Here is a 20,637-nt window from a genome sequence, read left to right as displayed (position 1 = left end):
GAAGCTTTAACTGAAGTACGTTTCTCACGCCAAGCCCGTGGTGGGTTCTCAGAAGAGAGTGTGGGTGGCGGTGGAGTTTCAGGAGGAAAAGAAAGGTCTAAACTTCCTCAGACGTAGGAAAGGGGGCAAGAGACACTCTTGCAGGGTTTTGAGCAGGCCCAGTCACAGGAAGCGCCCCGAGCCGAGAGCTGCACAAAGGTAGCGTCGGACCGGAAAGTGAGAGCAGGGGTGCTGGAGGGACGGAGCAGGGCCGCCCGCCAGGAGCCCGCCCAGCGGGTGTGGGTGCCGCTGTCCATCGGGTGACATCGGCTTTGTACGAGGGGCCAGGCACTGCCTCTTGTTGGGGATGCGAATAGTCTAAAGGTGCAGACAGACCCTGTCCCCCGATCCCATCGCAGAGAGAGGACAGGGCCTGCCCCCCCACCCCCGCCTGTGCCCCCGGGGGCCTCTGCGAGGGAACCCATCCCAGGGACATGGATTTGAGCCCAGTGACGCCGGGTGGTCCTGTGATCTCCTGAGCTGGGAGAGGATCCATTTCTGCTGTTTTGGTATTTTTACAGTAACAACAGCGAATGAATAGAGAGAGCTGGACAGTCCTTGGCTTGTCCTCGGGGCCCAGACCCCCCCACGGAACGTCCTCCGCCGTGTGTGGAGCATGTGAACCTGAACTTGTGCCCGGGCCGCGGTCCCTGGGTCTTTGCAGAATGAACTCAGAGGACTGGGGTGGGGCTCTGGAACCTCCAGAGCTTGGACCCCGGGAGAGGAGTGGCCTTCGGAAGGCCCTGTAGGGGTCGGCCCAGGCAGAGGCCCCCCAGGCGGGCGGCTCGGTCCTTTCCTCAGGAATGGAGGAAAGTTCCGGGGGACAGTGTTTAAGAGAAAACTATATTATTTGCAAGCAGAGAAATTAGAATAAACTACTAAAACAGGGTTGAGCTGCTTTCGGGTCACTAAAATTAATCGACCGGATGTGTTTTTAATGCCGCCAATTTAACTCATTTAAAGGAGGAATGTTTTTACGGTGCCTGCACAGACACTTCAATCCGGATCGAAAGCCCAGATTTTCCAGACAAAGCCTGTGTTCTTCTGGTCTGCGTGTTTACAGTGTAATAAATTCAAAACTGGAGCTCATTTGCTGTCAGCACCAGAACCAGGGTTATTCGCAGGACAGAGACGCACATAGTCGTACGTGGGCGTCGGGCTCGGCCTTGCAGGGCACGAGCTCTGTGCGCAGAAGCCAGAAGCTGGTTCCTGAGCTGGTGCCACATGTGTGAGAAGACGTGGCAGGTGCCGAGCGGGAAGCGACGATGTTTGCGGCGCCGCCTGCGAACAAGGGACTGGGAGTGGGGGCGTCCGGGTGAGAGTGGGTCTGGAGCAGGCGTCACAGCCAAACAAAACCAAGAGTGGGGACCAGGCCGCCTCCGGGAGCCCCAGGGAGGCCCGTCCGACGGAGGCCAGGCAGCAGTGCCAGGACCTCAAAGGCCTGGAAGCGGGGCTGGGGCAGGACAGGCAGGTGGGGTCAGGCCCCCTGAGATGGAGGCGGGACCAGGCGCCAAAGCCCAGCCGTCGTTCAGGGTCAGGGAGGAAACGGCCAGGAAAGGGGTGGGAGGGGGCGGCTGTGAGCCGGGCTCCGGAGGAAGCAGGGGCGGCCGGGGCTTGGGGTGGTTGGAGCCATTCCGTCAGCCGTGAGTGGGAAACTGGTGCTGGGGTGGGGGCCACGCTCGGGGGCTTGTATTGCTAACTCCCTGCCTTTGCACAAACTGGCAAGCGTCATGTGAATTGCAGGGGAGAGGCAGATGGTCAGACAGCTGTGGAGGCGAGGGAGGCCTCAGCCTTGACGGACGTGCAGCTGGGAGGGAGGGTCGGACTGGCCGTCTGACCTGTGCCCAGCCCAGGCCCCAGGCTGTCAAGGCTGTCCCACCGAGGGCGCTGACTCTCGAACTCCCAGCTGCCCATCAGAAAGTTCACGGAGCCGTGGATGTCTCGTGTCGCCACGTGTGCCCACAGGGAAAAGACGGCTGTGGGAAACCTGATTATACGCAGAGGCTAAGCCCCCGAAGAGGGTTAACCTTCCCTAACCATGGTCAGGGAATGCAAGTCAAACCCACAGCGGGATGCCCCCCCGCCCCCCCGCCCTTAGGAGGCTGTGATCCGAACGGCAAAGAACACAGAACAGGCCGTGTCCACAAGGGGCAAGTGGCTGCCCCCTGGTCAGTGGGAGTGTAATCGGAGCAGCCTCCACGCAGGAGCGCCAGGAGGCCCCTCCGCATCTGCCGTGAGGTGCAGAACTGCACGTCTGGTACGTACCCCAAAGTGAAAGCAGGATCTTACACAAACATTGGTAAAATAATGTTAGCCGCAGCTTTCTTCACAAGAGCCAAGCGGCAGAGACAACCCCAGTGTCCGCTGACAGAAGATTAAGGAGACACAAAACGAGGCAGAGACCCCTCATTGCCACGGACACCCTTCATTCCTTAGAAGGGAGCTTGTGACGCCTGTTATGACAGTGACGATCCTTGAGGACATCAAGGGCAAGAGGCCAGACAACGGGCAAACCCCGTGTCACTCCACTCGTGAGGTCCCCGGAGCCGTCAGCGTCACAGAAACTAGAAGGGAGGCCCCCGGGGGACTTTGGGTTTTTCCAGGTGAGAGCCAGGACACGTGGTCGCCACGGCTTCTCAAGGCAGCCCTAAGGTCAAGGCCACCTCCCACTGGTGCTTGTTCCTCCCCTGACGGCCGAGATGCCTGGTGGCTACCAGCAGTTAGATGTGGCCAATAATAGGTCTAATGGGACCTTCTCTCTTACACAGGGAGCGACGGCGTGCCCACGAGCCAAAGGAGTTCCTCATGTTCCGAACAAATAACTATTGATTCGCCTTTGGTCCTTAGTGGGCAGCTTTACCAAATCCACTAGCTTCTTACATATGAAAAAAACCACGTGGCCTCCGTTTACTGCGAAGCAGAGCGTGGGGAGACGCTCACCTGGGATTCGGAGCCTGCTCTGTGAAATGAGCAGAGTGGAAAGCTGAACGAGAGAGATTTAGGGCTGTAAGGGGGCCAAGGTCCTCGCGGCTCTTCCTCCAGAATCACCTACATCGAGGCCCAGTGAGATGGTCCTAAGTATAGCTCCTCACGTCCCAAGGCAAGTGGCATCTCGTCCCCAGCCGACCGTCAGCACTCAGGGCTGGAAGGCACTCGAGGGCCCGGGCTGATGTCTGGACTCAGAAGGGGCTGCTGCTCCTGGGCGCGGTGGCGGGGGCCCTGTTCACACCCCAGCCCCTCCTCGGGCCGGGACCCCACAGCCCCTTCTGCGCAGGGCCTACGGGGGAGTCGGGAGCTGATGCAGGCACATCAGGAGGCGCCCGCTCGGGCAGGCCTGCGTTAAGGGAACGTTCCTGCCTCCGAGGCGTCAGCCTCGGCCGGCGCCGCCTCCAGCTCCCTGCCTGCCCGCTTCTGCTGCACCACCCCCGACGAGAAGCTGAAAACCGACCCCACATCACCGAGGGCTAAATCTTCAGCCCTGCTGTGGTTCAAACTAATCCCGCTGGGAAAAGGCTATGCTGTCGTTAACTCACTCCCTCTTCCCAAGTTGGAAGTTCAAGTTTTAGAGCTCGTCTCCCGCCCTTTTTCCTTTCCGAACAATGGCTCACTGTTGTAAAAAGAATTAAACGGCTGTGAGACGAGTAAGAATTGCAAAGTGGAAAGCCATCTCTGGACAGATGTTTCTTTAAGGGACCGGTCTTTCTTTTGCTTAATTTAACTGTTTTGAGCACATGGAAGAATTTCAGGTGCTGTTGCACAGAGGTCTTCTGAATGTCTACAGTGAACTTCTAAAACAAAATCCCTGTTTGCTGTGAACTGCAAACTACCCCTACAAATAAAATCTTAGCTCCCGTTAACGGCGCAGTGGGTTAAGAATCCGACTAGTATCCACAAGGATGCGGGTTCGATCCCTGGCCTCGCTCAGTGGGTTAAGGACCCGGCATTGCTGTGGCTGTGGTGTAGGTCGCAGACGCGGCTCGGATCCTGCGTTGCTGTGGCTGTGGTATAGGTCGCAGACATGGCTCGGATCCTGCGTTGCCGTGGCTGTGGTGGAGGCCGGCACCTGTAGCTCCGATTCGACCCCTGGCCTGGAAACCTCCATGTGCCACGGGTGTGGCCATGCAAGTGTGACCCTGACAAGAAAAAGGAAGTAAAATAAAATCCTAGACAAGAAATCCATACCGGGGCCTCCCCCAGTTCTCTTTTCTTCGTTTCTCCTCCTCCATATTTTCATTGCAAATCCCAGCATGGCGATCGGGGCCCAGTGCAGCCAGACGGGGTGCAGAAGAGGAAAGTCTGGAAGCCCACCTGACAGGAACAGGAGGACGCCCCCCCCCCGCCCCCGCCGTCGACCCTCCCCAGGAGAGAGCAGACGCCCAAATCCCCTGGCAAAGCGCCCCTCCTCTTCCCGGGCGGGTAGACCTGACCCCTCACTTGGGACAGGCAGCTGCTCAAAGTGCTCTCTCTGTGGAGCACAAACTGAGCCGAGACCCTGGGGAGCACCCCCGGGGGTCCCCGCAGCTGATGGGGACACTCACACGCAGAGAGAGCCTGGTGGGGGGATGGAGCCCTGGGGTCTGGGGCTGTGCTGCCTCTGGCTCTGACCAGGCCCCTCTAGCTGGGAGTCAAAGGTCACAGGAGAGCACATGGCCACGAGACACTCCAGGCCCCCTTCCTGGGCACCAGGCTAGCCTGCTGGAAGAAATCGTTCTCTCTGCAGCCCTGCTTCCCCTTCCCCTTCTGGGGGCTGCAGGGGGTGTGGGCGTCCCGGGAGGGGAGGGCCCGGAGCACAGGAGAGACCTGTCAGCGGTACAGTGCAAGGGGTGGGCCTGTCTGCCCTCACTTCCCTGAGCCTGGAGCTCGGATCCTGGAGCAGGAGGCCCGCTGCCCCGACCGTGTCCTGGGGCCCGGCTCCCCCCAGGCTGTGCTGCCTGGAAACGTGAGCTCTTAGGACCACAATTTCTCCTGACACAGCCCAGAAAACATCCCACAAACACAAGCCCACAAGTGCTCAGCCAGTGTCGTTGTCCTTAAAGACGGAGACTAAGGCACCAACGGTCCCAGACTCAGCAGACGTGACATCTCAACGTAGGCGTCACCCGGGACCCGATACCGGGCCCGAAAAAGGCAAGCAGTGAGTGAGGCCGCAGACTAGACAGCGGGCCTGTGTCTTGGTCACGTGCGGCTTCGACCGGGCTGAGCTGGGGAGGGGGTGACATCCAGGGGGACGGCCACCCCTGACACCTGGTTGTGAATCTGAAATACTTTCAAAATGAAGAGATAACAAATGTACAAAATGAAAAGGTAAAAAATATATGAAATATACAAAATATACGCTTTTCCTATAATGGATGCCTATTCAATTTTTTAAAATGTTGTTTCCCTCAGGAGAAATATTATATGGTATGACTTATAAGTGGAATCTAAAAAATAATACAAATAAACTTACAAAACAGAAACAGACTCACATACGTAGAAAACAAAATTTTGGTTACCAACGGGGAAAGAGAGGGGTGAATTAGGACCCCGGGATTAAAAAATGCACATCACTGTATATGAAAGCGATGAAGAGAACCTCGCTGTGTAATGCAGGGACCTGAGGTCCACACCTTATAATCGCCTGTGATGGAAATCGACCTGGAAAAGGATGGATATACACACACACATGTACGTATATTCTGAATCGCTTTGCTGCATACGTGCAACTAACACAATATTATAGACCAGCTATATTCCAGCACAATTAAAAAAATATTTCTCTCTTGCAGAGTCCAAGGTTTGCCAGTTCGTCTTGGCCAGAGGCAGAGAAAAGCTCACGGGGCCCAGTGTGATTAGAAAGAAACGCGGATGTGATTGCAGTACTTCTGGTTTTCCAGGGGCTCCTTTTGGCTCGAAGGCACCGTTTTCAAGGAAACTTTGTCTTCCCCGCGGCAGCGGCAGTGAGGGGAGCGGGGACCCGGCTCAGAAAGGCGGTAATGGGTTTGGAGCTGGCGCTGGTGGCTCCTCTACGCGCCACTTTCCCCTCCCCTACTCGCCGCTTTGTCCCCAGCTGTGTCCCCGCTTCTTGCTTGACCCCACGTGCAAAGGGGCCGAGTTCAGGGCTCTCCGCCCTTCAGCTTCTTAGCCTGTGTCCTTGCGTGGTCTGGGTGGAGCTGTGCTCAAAAGCCGCAGTCTCCCTGGTCATCTTCTGTCCGCCGCAGCCCTCGCCCAGAAGAGGCCACAGAGTGCCTCGCCCTCCAACCACACACGTCACGGAGTTGAGCAAATGAAAAAAGAGCGGCTGTCAGACTGGTTTCAGATCCCGTGGGTGGCTTTGTTCTGACTCCGCACCCGTGTCTCTTCCCAGGGCTGCAGATTGCTCGGAGGCCACGTGGAGCTTCCCCCCCCCACGCCCCTAAGGTGGATGCTGCAAGGCAGAGTGTGGGGTGAACGTGGAACAAACACCCGTGGCCTAGAGAAGCACCGTTCTGTGGGTGGCTCAGGAGGCCAAGGGGAAGCCCATCCAACGGGGGAGAAGACACGCTTTTCTGGACGTGCCGTGAGCGCGGCGGCTGCGAGTTTCGGGTGTCCCTTCGGCTTGTGGATGAAGCTGCGTCCGCGGCTCTCGGGTGGTGGAGGCACACCTGGCCCTGTTCACCCTTGGCTGCATGTTCTGGGTCTAGACCCCGTCGCGGCTTGTTTGGGTTTCCTCGTGGAGTTTATGCTGGAACCTTCCACGGCCTGCTTCATGGGGGTCGTGGGGAACGAGAAGATGCTGAGGGAGGCGGGAGCGGCACGGCCCACCAACCACCTCCCAGATGCTTACGTGAGCGTCGTCGCTCTGGGACCCCAGCGGCGGGAAACCTCGTCCAAAGACAGGATTTCTCCTTTCTTGAAAACAGCAGCGGAGACCCCTCAGAGCATGGAGTCGGCGTGTTTTCAAAGTTTCAAGTGACCCCTGAACGCAGAGCTTTCAGGAAGCCGTGGGGGTCCCTCCCGGAGCCTCGTCCCCACCAGGAGAGCCCCCCATCTGCAACCGTAACACCTGCTTTCAGCAGAAGACCCCTCCCAGCCTGGCCTTTAATTGGCTTTTTTGCCCAACCAAATTTCAGGGCAACAAAGAATCTGAAAGGCCCTGGGAGGGGTTCTTAGCGACACTGGCGCCTCTGGGTGAGACGCAGTCCCAGCTCCGCCAAGCCTGACCCGGCCCCGGCCTCCACCCCCATCTCACTGTTTGCTAACCAGGCTAAGCATCTTTCTGGGCACGATGGGCTGGACAAGGTTGCAACTCTGTCAAGGCTTTAGTCCAGGCTCTTGCCCATTTTTTAGTGGGTTGTTTGTCCTTTTATTATACATTTTTTACGCATTCTGTACACACATTCTTTATTAGTTTTACGTAATAAAATAAATTTCTCCCAGTTTTTGTCTTTTTTTTTACCCGTTTTTGCATCTTTTGCCCAACATACATGATTTAATCCACCGATGTAATTGTTAATTGAATAATTAAAATTTAAATTACTTTGAGTTTTTTCATTCATAATTAAATTATTAATTTTACTTTTATTGTGATCTAATTTACCAAGTATTTTCTTTAATATTTGTGCATGTTTTGCCTTTTGTGATTTCTTAATGAATTTTATTACATTTATGAGTGAACAACAATCATCACAACCCAATTTTACAGCATTTTCATCCCGAACCCTCCGTACACCCCCCACCCCTGAACCTGTCTCCTTTGGAAACCATCAGTTTTTCAAAGTCTGTGAGTCAGTAGCTGTTGTGCAAAGAAGTTCAGTCTGTCCTTTTTTCAGATTCCACATGTCAGTGAAAGCATTTGATGTTGGTGTCTCATGGTATGGCTGACTTCACTTAGCATGATAGTTTCTGGGTCCATCCGTGTTGCTAAAAATGCCGGTATTTCGTTCCTTTTAATGGCTGAGTAATATTCCATGGTGTATATGTACCACCTCTTCTGGATCCACTCCTCTGTCGATGGGCATTTAGGTTGGTTCCATGTCTTGGTTATTGCCAAGTAGTGCTGCAGTGAACACTGGAGTACATGTGTCTTTGCGAGTCATGGTTTTCTCTGGATAGATGCCCAGGAGTGGGACTGCTGGGTCAAATGGTAGTTCTGTGTTTAGTTTTCTGAGGAGTCTCCATACTGCTTTCCCCAGTGGTTGCACCAATTAATCTGTCCGTGGTCTAGGTGTGTAGTGATATTTTCCTGTGTCACCACCCAGACAACTTATAAGTTTCCCTTTCATGTGTATTTATCCTCCCAGGAGCTCATGTTTCAAACGGTGCGATATAGTCACTCACTTTCCTTCTATGGATGACCAGACACACGAGCTCTGCATTTTGTGGGAGCGACAAGGCACTGACTCGGCCCCAGACCCCGAAGCAGCGCCCCAGGCGGGAGATGGCGTCGTGGCGCCGCTCGAGCCTGACACACAGCGATTCCCCTTCCAGGGAGTCTCCACCGACGGCCTCTAGTGAAGACGAGAAAACCTCGGATCCTGCGCGTTCCCCGGCTGGCAGCCTGCTGATGGGGGGACGCGGGCGGGAGGCAGGGATGTCGAGAAGAGAGAGGGTTGTTCTGATGGAAGAGGCTTCAGCCCGTCTCTCCAGGAGGAAGGGTCGGGGTGAGGCCGGCGTGAGGACACCGAGGAGACGAGGAGACGGCAGTGACGGCAGCCCGAGGACGGGCAGGGCGGGGCTCCCGGGAGAAGGCGCCACGGCTCTTCCTGGACCCGGTGCCAAGGCGGTGAGTTTGTGCAAGAGGCAGAGACAAGGCCCAGAGCTCCTCCTCCAGGTGACCCGGCTGCCACCCCGCAGGCTCTGCCTCAGCGGCAGGAGGCCCTGTGCCCACCCCCCCACCCCCAGGAACCTGCAGGCTTGTACAAGTGGACCCCTTGAAAAAGCGGGCTCTGCAGCAGGAGACTGAAGGCCGACAGCTGGCGGAGCTCCCTCTGCTCCTGCCAGGCAGGGAGGGGGCGCTTTGACGTTGTCACCAAGAAACCTAGACCTCCTGTCCGCGGCGGCCGCGCCAGGCTGGGGCGAGAGGAAGTGCGCCCCTCGTCTAGGGACTGCATTTCCCATCACAGTGTGACGACCGCAGCTGGAGCGTATTCAACGCTCCAAGAAATAAAACCCTTAAAATCCCAGGAAACACGGAACCTCCACCTGGAGTGAAAACAGGCACGAGGCTCAGACGCTGAAGCCCCGGGGGGCCGCGCCTCCGACGCGAGGTGGCAGGAAGGGGGAGCCGCTTGAGATCGGGCCTCGGGCCGGGCCCACAGGGGGCTGGACGCACCTATGGAGCGTGACCTCTGCCTGGGTCTGTGAACTTTGGCCACAAGGTGAAGACCTTGCCGTCACTGCCATCGTGCCCTGCGGTGCTGTCCTTACCTGGCGCTGTCACGAGCACATCTGATTGATCTCACCTGCCAGCCCCACCCCACTCCCAAGCTGGCTCCCCAGCTCCCTGCCCTGCAGAAGCTGGCCTGAGGCCGCGGGGCCGTCACTGAATCATGATTGTTAGTGTTAGAACATGTTGTGTGTGTTGTAAAAACATCCCAACACTGAACTAAGCAAAGTTCCCAGGGCGACGGTGACCGAGAAAGAGCCCGACCGACTCTCAGACGGAGGAGGGGGACCAGAACGGGGCGAGCACCCCAACTCCCACTTAGACGGACGGAATCGTGTCGGGGCCTGTGCACACAGACAAAGCCCCAGGCGAGCGGGGCGGAACCCTTAGCCTGGGGTCCGCTGACAGCAGGTCCCCTGACTCCGCCCTACCCACAGGGGAGCAGAGGGCCCGTGGCCTGGGGCCAGATGCCGCAGGCTTAAAAAACACCTTTCCCTCGGTTTTCCTTTATGTTTAAACTCTCTCTCTTTAGAAACAAAAAAAAAGACTATTTTTCACCAGTTTTAGATTCTCAGCGAAATGGAGCAGAAAATACCAAGAGCTCCCATATGTCTCCCTTGGCCTCCCGGTCAGTGTCCCCCCAGAGGGGACTTTGTGCAGGAACCCGTGTTGACGCGTCATCCCCCAGAGCTCATTGCTCAGAACCACATTCTCTTTCAAAAGTTCTTTTTGCCAAAATTTTCTCTCTCCACACAATTTTAAAAATAGTTTTAAAATCAAACTGAAAAGTTGAACCTCTTGGAGTTCCCGCCTGGCACCAAAGGTTGAGACTCTGACTGCAGGGGCTCAGGTAATGGTGCAGGTGTGGGTTCAGTGCCCGGCCTGGCTCTGAGGGTTAAGGGACCGGCACTGCTTGGATTCAATCCGGGGGACCTTCTGTAGGCTTCAGGTACGGCCATAAGGAATCAATCAATCCATCAATGGCAAGCTGAGCCTCTGGAGAAGTTGTGCAAATTATTCAACGAACTGGGAAGACGGAGCTCCCGCCGGTGGAGCATCTGCCACGTGCCAGCCACTCATCTTTGTGGTGTCCTTGTCTCCGCAAGATGATAACCCCCGACTGGAAGAGTTTCCTGCACTTTCCAGGTGAGAAAACTGAGACACGGCCAGCAAGATCAAAGCCATCTTTCCAGTTAGATGGAAAATGGACCCTGCTGGGTGCCAAGCCCAGCACCCCATCCAGCACCAAGTGGGTCCCGGGTGGTGACAGAGGAGGCGCATCCGCAGGGGCCCTCGGGAGCTTCTCCCAGGCCGATCCGACCCCCCCCCCAATCTTCTTTAATCCTGCTCTGTCCTCGGGCGACTCAGGCTGGCTGGTCACCAGCCCATGCAAACCGTTTCACTTGAGATCCTCCGCTCTGGGGCCTTGATTGAAGGATCCAGTTCTGTCATCTTCACTGGAATCACCGCTGCCTAAGCCCAGAGGCTGCATTTTTCTCCATGGCTCCTGGCGATACGATGAAAGGTAGAGATTAAAACGAAAGTGATTAAAATTTGAAGATGGAGATTTGCTATTTTTATACCTGGGGCTTTGGAGAACTGTGTTTGGTGCCAAAGAGAACATCAAAAATGATGAGATCTGTCATATGTGGAGCTGACCTCAAGGCAACTTTCTGAATTCAAGATCTTCAAGGGATTCTTGGGCATTTCGCAGAGTTCAGTTCATATGTAACGGGAACATGGAAAGCCCTTCATGCACCTTCTGTGTAAAAAAAAAAAAAAAAGGCAACCATTTGCTGCCCAGCACCAAGGAGGCCTGTCAGAGGGCTGGAAGGAGCTTTCTAGAAGAGTCCGAAGTGGCGTTCGGAGGCTGATCACCGAAACTGGCCTTGACAGCAAAGTCTCTAACAATAGACTCTTCAATTTTTTTAAGAAGCGAAGAGAAAATGCGATGTTTCCTGATTTATCACATAATATAGTCAGTAAAAACTCAAGCAAGTTACAAAACATTTAACTAAAGCCCGAAGACGGCTTTGTGAATTTGAAGGGCACTTGGGAGGCGCTGCTTTTTGCTCGTAGCCCGTTAGGCTCCGTGAGCCCCCGACCGTCACCAGGGCAGGACCCTCCGGGCTCTGCTCTTCTGCCTCCTCTTCAGCTGCGTCAGCCTGGTTTCTTACAGGGCTTTTTCCACCGAAGCCCATTGTCCCTCAAGTCTGTCTCCCAAACCTCCTGCGAGTTAAGAGTTTGGGGTCTCTGGTTCCATGTGTGGTTTACACGGCGGCGTGTGCTCTGAGTTCTGAGGCGGAAAATGCTCCCTCCTCGCTCTCCCTGACGCCACCTCGAAAGGCAGCTCTCTCCTCGTTTCCTTATTTTTCTTCTTCCTTCACCATCAAATTTTTGTTAAATACTCTTTTGACTAAAGGAGGAACTGCAAAAATTCCGCCATATTGCTGGTTACAAATTTTATCTTTTTCTTTTTACAGCCACGCCTGTGGCACATGGAGGTTCCCAGGCCGGGGGCTGAATTGGAGCTGCAGCTGCCGGCCTCCACCGCAGCCACAGCCACGCCGGATCTGAGCCTAAGCCACGGGTCCCGGTAACGCCGGATCCTCAACCCACCGAGGGGGCCAGGGATGGAACTGGCGTCCTCACGGATACTGGCTGGGTTCTTAACCCACTGAGCCATGACGGGAACTCCTGGCTTACAAATCTTTGAAACACATTTCGCCAGTGTCGTGCGCATCTGTCTAAATACCACTTGTGCATTTTTCATAAAGGCTAAGGAAGGAGAAGCCAGATCCTTGGGGGCTTCCTCGGTTTCCTGCCCTACTGTGCTCCATCGGGGACTGCTGGCCGCTTACCACCCAGAGCTCCCCACACAGCCCCAATGTGGCACCACTGGAAGGGCTTTGGTTTTTCTCGGCTTTGAAACATGTTCAACCTGAGTATTACCGCTCTTCACAGCTGCGTGTTTAGAACTTTAGCGGGTTTAGAGCTACTTTCTTGGTTTCTCTGAGCTGCCGTCTGAGATTTAATCTTTCAAAGAGAACAGGACGGGAAAAACATGAAGGGCCTCGTCGAAAGCTTGAGTGTGTTGCAGGCAAAGCAGGCAGGCAGTTGCCTTGTGGAGCAGAAACTGTTAAGGGGGAGCAATGACGGGACTACCTGGAGCCCTGATCGGTGACATAAGATCCGACATGACACTCGTGCTTACGAGGATGTTGCAAAAGCCAACGCGTAGGCTCGGCGTGCACGTTTGCAAAGTAAGCTCCTGCAGTGACCCCCGGGGAGGGGCCCTAAGGGGCTGGAGCAGGGTTGAACATATACTTGGTCAGCGTGTCACATTATACCATCTGGATTCGATGATATGTCCTGGTGATTACCTTCTTAAAAATAAATGTTTTTCAGGAAATTATGAAATGTACCTTAACTCTGTGCAAACAAATTCCAAAAAACTCAATGAAACGAAATGCGTGGTTTCCTTGGAACACGTAAAGTACCAAAACTGACCTCAGAAGAAAAGAGCTACTCCCCCAAAGTGCCATACGGTCCTTCGCGGTGGAGCAGACCATGTTCTGTCCCCTCGGCACCCCGCAAAGGGACGCAGGAGGCGGGGGGGACACAGAAGTGACTGTGAGCCCTCTGGGAGGAGGGACGGGGCGGCTGAGTGCAGAAGGGTTTGCCAGAAGCTCTTCTGGACGTCATCTCGCTGCGGGTCAAGGGCGTGTGGTCTTCCTCTCACTCTGGCCACACTCCGGGCACCGTGCTGAGGGGGTCATCCCCGTCTCACCTTTTAATCCACAATGGACTGATTTCTCGCGTGACCCCACCTGCCGCCTGGGGACTGTCGACCTTCCAGTTGACCTTCCCAGGGTGCACTCAGCGACACCCTGTGAGGTGCTTTCCTCCTTTCGGCCGCACCCCTGGCACATGGGAGTTCCTGGTCCAGTGAGTGAGTCCGAGCTACACCTTCGGCCCGCAGCAACACGGGATGCTCAACCCGCTGTACTGGGCTAGGGATCAAATCTGAGCTGCCGCAGAAATAACACTGGGTCCTTAACCCACTGTGCCGGGCTTGGGGGTCACACCTGAGCTGCTGCAGAAAAGACACCTCATCCTTAACCCACTCTGCCAGGCTGGGGTTGAACCTGAGCTGCTGCAGAAGAAACACCGTATCCTTAGTGGACGCAGGAACTCCAAACTGCGAGGTTTCTCACATAAACGTCCAGCACCCCTTCTCATGTATGTACACACTTCTACTGGGAAACGAGTCTGTCTGTCACAAGTAAACTGAGGGCTGAAAGTGAAAGCAGCCTTAGAGTTTCTCGGTCTTGGAGCTGAAATGGTGTGAAGCAAACGTCTCACTCTGAGATCTTGAGTTAAAACTTTCCAATTTCACAACCCACATGAAGGTACTGAATTTTATGAAATGTGTATAGGATATAAGAAGGAGAAATTAAATTCCTTTTATGTACATTATTTATCTTGACACTTCAGAAAATAGAAACAAATGACTTATTGGGCTAATTTTGTTTAATTGGTAGGCTTCATCCTGGCCAGTTTTAGTTAATGGAACATGGCGAAGGAGTACACGTGATTCTCACTCCTGCCAGGCCCACAGCTTCCCTGCAGTGAACTTCAGGCCTCTGACCACGAGTGCGTCCCAGGTGCTGGACCACACCTACCACGAGTGTGTCACACCGAGGTCCACTCTCTGTGCAGTCTGGCAGCTTGGACAAGGCCGTGGCATCACGCATCCGCCCTCCCAGCATCACACGCGAGGAGAGTTCCTCTCCCCCCGCCATGACCCACCTGTTCACCCCTCTCTCCCAAACCCAGGGGACCACTAGCTCTTTTCACTGCCTCCGTACTTCTGCCTTTTCGAGAACGTCACGTGGCTGGAATCGCACACCGTGCAGCCTGTTAAACCAGCTGCTCTCACCTAGTACGTGCCTTTAAGGTTCTCCCATGTCCCTGCTGGCTTGCGAGCTCGCTGCCTTTTATTTCCGAGACGGAGCGTCCCTCCCGTGGGTGCGCTGAAGTTTGTTCATTCGTTCACCTGCTGGAGGGCCTCTTGGTCGCTTATAAACATCGGCTGCTTCAACATCCGTGCAGGTCTGTGTGGAGGACGCGTTTCAGCTCCTGTGGGGAAACACCAGGTTGTGCAGCTATTACTGTTGGCGACACATGCCTGGGGCCCTCTCCTGGGCCCGTCCTGCCCGGAGCAGCCCCCACAGTTGCCTCCCTGGCGGGAGCCAGAGCTGTGACCTGACCAGCCCTTGCGGTTCTTACTGTGAGTGTGACACACCTCAGCAAGACCACCGGGGAGCTCTGAGGACCCGGACCCGTTCCTCACAGGCCCTGGCGGCTCCACGGTGCCCCTGAAGCCGCAGGGAGGTCGCCGGTGGAGGGGGATGGAGGGAAGACCGGGGCTCCGCTTTTGTGAGTGTCCGGGGGGGGGGCAGAGCTTGCAGGTTCACCCTTGTCGGGAAAGGAGAGGGGGAGTCACTCAGCTGTCAGTGGCCTCGGCTGGCTTTCTAAGAGGGGACTCGATGTGCGTGGAGGCCGGGCCCCTTGCCTGGGTATTTTATCAGTGGCCGTGTCATCAGCTGGCAAAGTGTTTATTCCAGACGGATGCTTTGAAATGGGGGCCTCGGCCTCGGCCGCGTAATGAAGCACCTGCGCTCCCAGGGAGGCTGCCGAGTCCAGTGGGGGAACCCTGCCCGCACGTCAGGGCATTTCTCCGCATCCCTGCCTTCCAGCGGCCCCGCATCTTTGCCAGCACTGGGTGGTGTCTTCGTTTTGAACGAGCCCTTCTCACGAGTGTGGCGTGTTTTGTCTTTCAATTTGCTGATGACGTGTGATGGGGGCTTCTTCCATGATTATGAAATTAGAAAACAAAAATAAGAAAACTTTATCCTCCTAAGTTCTGAATGGGACACACTCGTACTATTAAAAAGAACGCTATTATAAAGCTACAATGTCTAACTGTGAATGTGGGCCCATGAAAAGCAAGCATTTTGAATCATAGGGGCGTGTTGCATGAACAATGAATGGACAATCATTCACTAATTCCAGAAAAAAAATTGAATGAAAAATCTTTTTTTTTTTTTTTTTCCTTTTTACATCCTTACCTGTGGCATATGGAAGTTCCTGGGCCAGGAGTCGAACTGGAGCTGCAGCTGCCAGCCTCCGCCACAGCCACAGTAATTCGGGACCTGAGCCATGTCTGCAGCTTGTTCCTTAACCCGCTGAGCAAGGCCAGAATCCAAATAGCACCCTCAGGGAGTTCCTGAAAAAGCATTTAAATGACTCTAGAGAAATACACCATGCTCTGACCCTGTTGCTGTTGTATATGCATTAAATATAAAAGCCGGAGTCCAGGAGCTCCCATCGTGGCTGGGCAGAAATGAATCTGACCAGCATCCATGAGGGCACAGGTTTGATCCCTGGCCTCGCTCAGTGGGTTGAGGATCCAGCGTTGCCGTGAGCTGTGGTGTAGGTTGCAGACACGACTCGTATCCCAAGTTGCTGTGGCTGTGGTGTAGGCTGGCGGCCACTGCTCCGATTTGACCCCTAGCCTGGAAACCTCCATATGCCGCAGGTGCAGCCCTAAAAAGACAAAAAAAAAAATATATATATATATATATACATATATATATATATATCATTAAAAAAAATAAAAGCTGCAGTCCATTCTTTAGGAGAATTAAGCTTTCACTTATAAATAAGGGAACAATATGAAAGCTGTGAATTATGCAGACAGTCACTGATACATAAAATAAATATGTGTGATTAAATTAAACCAAGATTCAGATACATGTTGAGTAAAGTAAATGAAAACCTAATAATTATTTCTTGATGGAAGTAGAGTGAACTTCACGAAAAACATTTCACAGGTACGAGGTGGCTGCGAATCGTCTAAATTGCCTTTTACTAAACGTGTCCATCAGAGCACATTATGTCTGATTTTTTTTTTTTTTTTTGTCTTTTGTCTTTTGTTGTTGTTGTTGTTGTTGTTGCTATTTCTTGGGCCGCTCCCGCGGCATATGGAAGTTCCCAGGCCAGGGGTTGAATCGGAGCTGTAGGCACTGGCCTATGCCAGAGCCACAGCAACGCGGGATCCGAGCCGAGTCTGCCACCTACACCACCGCTCACGGCAACACCAGATCCTTAACCCACTGAGCAAGGCCAGGGATAGAACCTCCAACCTCACGGTACCTAGTTGGGTTTGTTAACCACTGAGCCACAAAGGGAACTCCAGGGGACAGATTTTTTGAAAGAGAAAATGCTCAAAAATATTTGTGATTATTTAGGGGAACTTAGAATATTATTCTATTTTGGCTTTACCAAATCAAAAATTTAAAACAAAGTATCCCCTCAAGAAAAACATATGTGTCATTTTAAGTCTGGATCTTAAAGACAAAACGTGAAGTGAAAACTGTCCTGTTACAACCAGGAGCCCAAAGCGGGGGTTTCGGGTAGACCTGGAGTTGAATTTTACCTTGTAAAGCAGCTTAACATGCACTGTGAGCAGCGTGACCAGGAAGTGTGAGAGCCTCTCGTTACTCGAGGTCAATGTGACACTCCATTCCAAACCCCCGATTCCATTTAACTCACGCTATTAAGCTGTGCCAGGCACCCCACCAGGCCGTGTGGGAGCGTGAGAGATGGCTCGAAGGTAAGCCATGCCTCAGGAAGCCTGCATCCTAACGGCCTAGATGAATCCCGCCAACTTTCTAATTAAAATCGGAAGGGGCTATTTGCTACTGTTTTATTTCCTCCAAACTTTAAATAAAAATTAACATGCATATGGTGCAAACCTCTGGGCTAGTTTATGGCACTAATTAGAAGTTTATTAGTTAATAATGCTATAGTAGTTTCTGGCATTCTTAAGCCACGATTGAATAGTAGACAGCTGTCACCTCCACCTTCCTATGAAATCAAGGTTAGTGAAAGCCAAGGAAGGGGAGCCGGCACCTGCCTCTCACAGACAGATTTTGGGAGGGTCAGGGTCTCAGCCGTTCCCAGGATCCGCGTTCGAGGGCTGGGGAGGCTAGAGCCCTCAGTAAGATCAGCAGACAAAAAATAATTCTCAGCCTTCAGGTTGTGTGTTTTCATTTTTAGTCAATAAGAATTTGGCTTTTCTGCTCGATTTGAACCTGGAAACATGGAGCCCAAGAAGCTTCTGCAGCCGTCTTGTGCCATGAGGCCCAGCACAGCTTCCTGGGCAGAGCTGACCAGAGAGACAGAGCCACTGGGTCCTGAATCCTGGTCATGTCAGTTGAGCTGCTAGACCAAATCTCACTGTAGAACTATCTTTATTTTCTTTTTAACTTTCTTTCTTATTTACTTATTTTTAATGATTTTTACTTTTTTCATTACAGTTGGCTTACAGTGTTCTGTCAATTTTCTACTGTACTGCAAAGGGACCCAGTCTCTCTCTCACACACACACACACACACACACATACACACACACACACACACACACACACACACTCTTTTTCTCTCATTATCCTCCATCATGCTCCATCACTAGTGTAGAACTGTCTTTAGATTTTTCAAAATAATTTTATCTGTTGTTTAAGGCACTCTGAGTCGAGTTTTTGTTATTCTAACAGAAAGATTGTTATTCAACAAAGCATCCAAACTAAAACCCCAATATGCCAAAACGAGGCTCTCGAGAGGATTAAGTTTATTGTATTCCTCCGGGTTTTATAATTATTAAGAAACTTTGAAACGCGATTTTCCGAGTGCGCCGTGGTGCCACGTGAGAACGTGGCCTGGCTGTGTGGGGCCGTGGTCCTCTCCTGAGCCTCACATTCAGCACGTGTCCATGCTCTTCAGCTCTTGGCTCCCAGGCAGTCCTCCTCCAGACAGGCAAGCAGATGCCCAGCCCTGCTTGTGCTCATCACGCCGTCTCGCACCGAAGCCACCAGGCCTGGGTATCTTGTTTCTGGTTACAGGGGCTTTGTTCTCACAAATCTTTTTAATGAATGATACATGAGAGAGTTAGTCTTTTCTCTTGTCCTGAGGTCCTTCTCTGTCCTTGTCATCTGGGCAGTGCTCAGGCCCCTCCAGGAGCTGAGGTCCATGCTCAGTTGTCCTGGGGACCACAGGAGCCAGCCTCCCCGATCTCTGCCCTGGAGGTTCCCCCACCAGGTTCACTTTCCTTCTAGATTTCTCATCCTCCTGCTGCCTCCTAGGACCGCCTGGAGCGGGAGGGGTCCCTGGATGCAACCCCGAGACCCGGCGGCGGGGGGGCGACAAATATGTCAATACAGCTGCGGCACTTCGGGCGGCTTTGGTGGCTCCTGTGCTGGGGGAGAGGGGTCCACAGAATGAGAAGGGCGTGCAGTCGGCTGGGCGACGCCCCGCATCAGTCCTCAGGGACCTCTGCTCACCCCTCGGCTGTCCGTCCCGTTTACCTGCTTCTTTCCCAAGACGTGCCGCCGTCTTAGAGGCTGAGCTCAGCTGGGTCAAGGGCACAACAGCTTCACAAAGCAGAGAGGAATTTGGACCACGCTACCGTGGTCCGCAGTGCGGGATGCGTGCTGATGGCACCTTCGTTCTCAGCGCATCGTCATAGCTCAGACATGCACCGCCGCCCCCGACCCTGCAGCCCGTCCTCCCCTCAGGTCCGGCCCGGCCCCTGGAGTCTGGGCCTCTGCCCCGCAGGGCCTCCGAGAAGAAGGGCTGTGGCCGGTGCCGTCATCCTAGGGGTGCCAGGTGTCCTTTCTTGTCCCTCGTCCTTCCTGTCTTAGACGATGAATTTTATTCTACCGCTTCTCGGGGCTCCGGCACATTGCCTGCTGCAAAGTTCCAGGGGACGATCAGGTAGAGAGCGTGTCTCCGGCGCAGAGCTCCCCGCCTCCCGCTGTTGCTCTGCCCCACGGGGCGCCCAGCTTCCTGGCTGCTTCCAGAGACGGTCCAGGCTCCTGTGAACAGCGCGACCTTGTTCTGAGTGGCTTGAATTTCTTGCTCACGGCATCTACCAGGATGCTCGGGCCCGCCCCAGGGAAGCAGGTGCCAGGGCAACTCCTCACACTGGGAGCATGTTTTTGCCTTAATGTGTGGCCAGAGCCGAGCACCCTCCGCTTGTGAACCTCTTCAGAAAACAGGTGCTTCCGCTGTGCTGCCTGTTCAGTCCGTGGGGTGACAGAGGGTGCGGAGCCAGGGACCAGCCTTGACCATGGCTGTTCGATCTGCCTGACCTGACTGCCTCGGCTCCAGCCTGCTCCCTCCTCACCCCCTGTTCTCCCACCAGGCACTAGCTCCCCTCTCTTCCCCTGGCCCCGGCGCCCACCCTGCCCCTCCATCCTGTGAATCTGATGGCTCTAGGGACCTCCTGGAAGTGGAGTCACGCAGTGTCCTCCAGGTCCTTCCTTGGTAGCCTGTGTCAGGGTGTCGTTCCTGGATGAGGGTGATGAAGGGGCCCCTGTGTGGGTGGACCACACTGGCCGTTTCCCGTGGGTGGACACGGCAGCTGCTGCCTTCTGGCTGCTGTGACTATGCTGCTGGGAACGCAGGCGGGCAGATGCCTCTCCCAGACTCCGCTTTTAGTTTTGGGGTGGGGGCTCCGCCTGGGATTGGCGGATCGTACGGTAAGACGCTACTTTACATTTTCGGAGGAAGTGGTTCCGACAATGGCTGAACTATTCGCACAACAGAGCCCAAGGGTTCCAGTTTCTCCACATCCTCGAACCCATTTCTTATTTTCTCATTTTCCTAGCAGTCATTCTAGCTCCTTAAGAGGAAGAGGTAGCTTATTAATTCCGAGCCTTTGTCTTTTCAGTGTAGGTGTGTACAGCTGCAGTCATCCCCCGGCATCCGCAGGGGATCGATTCCAGGACTCCTGCCCCTGCAGAGGCTGAGACCCGAGGTTGTCCAGGGCCCTTACAGAAGAGGGCTCATGGGTGCATAGCACCCCACACCCTCCAGGACACCGCGAAGGCTCTCTAGGTCGCTTATGTTCCTAATACAGCGTAACCCTACGTGCATGGGTGCTGGCATGCGGTAAATTCAAGGTGCGATTTTTGGAACGTTCTGGAATTCTTTTCCGGAATACTTTCAGTCCTCACGTGGTTGAATGCAGAACCGGTGGTCGCTGAGGCCGACTGCACACGGCTCCCCTCAGCACCACGTTCCCTGCACCTCAGGAGCTCTTGGGCTCTGCGTGTCCATCTTCATTCGTCTCTAGCTATGTTCTAATTTCCAGGGGGCTGCTTTTCTTTGAGCGTCGGGTCTTGG

This window comes from Sus scrofa, chromosome 7, assembly GCF_000003025.6.
Source record: "Sus scrofa isolate TJ Tabasco breed Duroc chromosome 7, Sscrofa11.1, whole genome shotgun sequence".
Taxonomy (NCBI): Eukaryota; Metazoa; Chordata; class Mammalia; order Artiodactyla; family Suidae; genus Sus; species Sus scrofa.
The sequence above is the reverse complement of the archived record's forward strand: the minus strand, read 5'-3'. Positions refer to the sequence as shown.